Source organism: Limulus polyphemus, unplaced genomic scaffold, assembly GCF_000517525.1.
Source record: "Limulus polyphemus unplaced genomic scaffold, Limulus_polyphemus-2.1.2 Scaffold9639, whole genome shotgun sequence".
Classification (NCBI taxonomy): Eukaryota; Metazoa; Arthropoda; class Merostomata; order Xiphosura; family Limulidae; genus Limulus; species Limulus polyphemus.
In genome coordinates this window covers 1653-3954 of record NW_013675249.1, presented here as the reverse complement: position 1 = coordinate 3954, position 2302 = coordinate 1653, and the positions used below count along the sequence as shown (strand labels likewise).

The following is a 2302-nucleotide window of genomic DNA, read 5'->3' as shown; positions in this document are numbered from 1 at the left end:
CGTGACGGGATAATGTGTAGGTAATAGAGTAATTGAATGTATACGGACAAAATATTATTGGCCACGTGAGACACAGCGTTTGTTATAGAGCGACTGTTGAAATTAAGTGTATCGTAAGTTGTATTTGGAAAGAATAAACCAGTTTTATTTAACAAAGGACTTCTGTCGCTAAAGTTTCGTCGGAACGAACTTACGGAAAATTAACTAACGAACGGAGACGTAACATTATGAATAGTTTCAAAGCACGCGTGAAAATAATGCAATAAGGTTTTGATAAGTGGATGATTTCGTTAACATGTGCAGTTGTTAATAAGTAGGCATACAACAATTTATAAGCATAATAAAGTGATTTATTTATGATTGAACATTGGTCTGTTTTTTTCATACCCAACCATAAACTGAGACAACTGTTCAGTAAACACTTTAACACGTATAAACCAGCAAACGTGGTAGATAATCATGGACTTATAAAAACATAAAACTAGTTGAATTCCTGCTGGATAATAAGACTAACTTTACTAAGTGCGAACAACAACGTATCTGAATAAGAACTAACTTTGATTATAACTTCATTAATTTCAAAGATAATTTCCCAGGATGCCACAGTGTAGGTTCTCTGTTTCCAGGATAATCACGAAAGTCACGTGACAAGTTAAGGTGAAGAAACTAGTAATTATCTTCATTCTTCTGTAACGTTAACAACTAGTCTTCACCTCACGTGAAGTGATGATGAAGAAGCAAGGCAATACGTTTTATGAAGAATGAAGATGACCAGCAGGCTGCTCAAATAATAATTTGAAATAGTACTTGAGCCAGTCGCTAGGTAACTTAACTCCCCTTTCTCTCCACAACAATAAATCACAATACTGAAAACAGCATTATTCTAGGCCCCTAACATTGCTAAGCCCTTTGGCAGTGCATTTCCTTCTTGTAGATAGGCTTAGTATTGTGTATCTTCCATTATACCCTGCCATATCAACATTTCATCAATTTTGTACTCCAGTCAGAGCTAGATTATGTCACTGTGTTAAAGCCAAATGGTGTTGCACATTACTATAAATGTGTTATGTACAATATGACCTTGTTGTTGTTGTTGATGGATAACAAGCTCAAAATTACATACAACCATTGTATTCAGAGTTACATCCAGTTTTATTGTTTTGTGCACAGTGTCATTTTTTTTATTGATGTTGATAGATAACAAGATTGAGATTACATATAGCCATTAATTAAAACCACATTTACATCCAGTTTTATTGTTCTGTATTTTTGTGGGCCATTGTGGAATGTTATTGATATCATTTTTTTGTCTGATCTATCATTCTGCTTCATTTCTAAGCCAGGCCGTTGGGACTAAAGCCTTATTTCTTTAGCAGATGTTGTCTTAAATTGATTAAATGAAATATGTTGAACTACTAGTAGGAACAGATATATAATCCACAATGATGGTAAAGTGAACAATAAGGAACACAACACTGCTTATTGGATTGATGGTGTATGTTTAGAGAATAGCTAGAATTGATGTAGGCCACCTAATAATTAAGGCATCATAAAGTATTGAAATCCTGTTCCATACCATTGAAAGTTGAAAGAATGTATCCTTGCCATGAAATAATGTTTAGAAACAACAAGGGATCTGTTGGTCCATCTTGGCTGTCCCACTCTCTAAACTAAACTAAAACTATTAAATAAATAAATCTTAAAGTCAGCCCTTATCATTCATATAGTTATCAAGCTTTTTCTTAAACTTACTTAAATTTACTGCCTCTACAACATCTGAAGGCAACCCATTCCAACGGCCAACCACCCTGTTAGAAAAATAAAACTGTCTTACCTGAAGATTACTCGTACTTTGCCAAGATTTATATTTATGCTCTCTACTCCTACTATTCTTGCTATTCAATATGATAAAAGGTGATGTATCAACACTATCAATTCCCTTTACAATCTTAAATACCTCAATCAGATCCCCTCTAACTCTCCTTTTTTTTTAAGATAAAACAATTTAAGAGATCTCAACCTGTTCTCGTATGACAACCCTTCAATCCCAGGCACCATTCTAGAAACCCTCCTCTGAATCCTTTCCAACAATTCAATGTCCTTCCTAACATAAGGAGCCCAAGACTAAACACAATACTCCAAATGTGGTCTAACCAGTGACCAATACAATGAAAATGTAACCTTTTTTAGACTAGTATTCAATATTTCTGTAGATACAACTTGAAATCCTACTTGCCCAACTAATAGCAAAAACACACTGCTTTGATGACTTAAGAAACTAATCAACCACAACACCAAGATC

The 2302-nt window shown here is 34.3% G+C and overlaps 1 long non-coding RNA gene across 1 annotated transcript in view; it reads left to right on the top strand.

The window, feature by feature from the left end:
* Window positions 1-149, top strand: part of LOC111083461 — a 14576-nt gene extending 14427 nt beyond the window's left edge. The window contains exon 3 of the long non-coding RNA XR_002609046.1: window positions 21-149. This is a non-coding gene — a long non-coding RNA (uncharacterized LOC111083461). The remainder of the gene's footprint in view (window positions 1-20) is intronic.
* The last annotated feature ends 2153 nt before the right edge of the window (window positions 150-2302 follow it).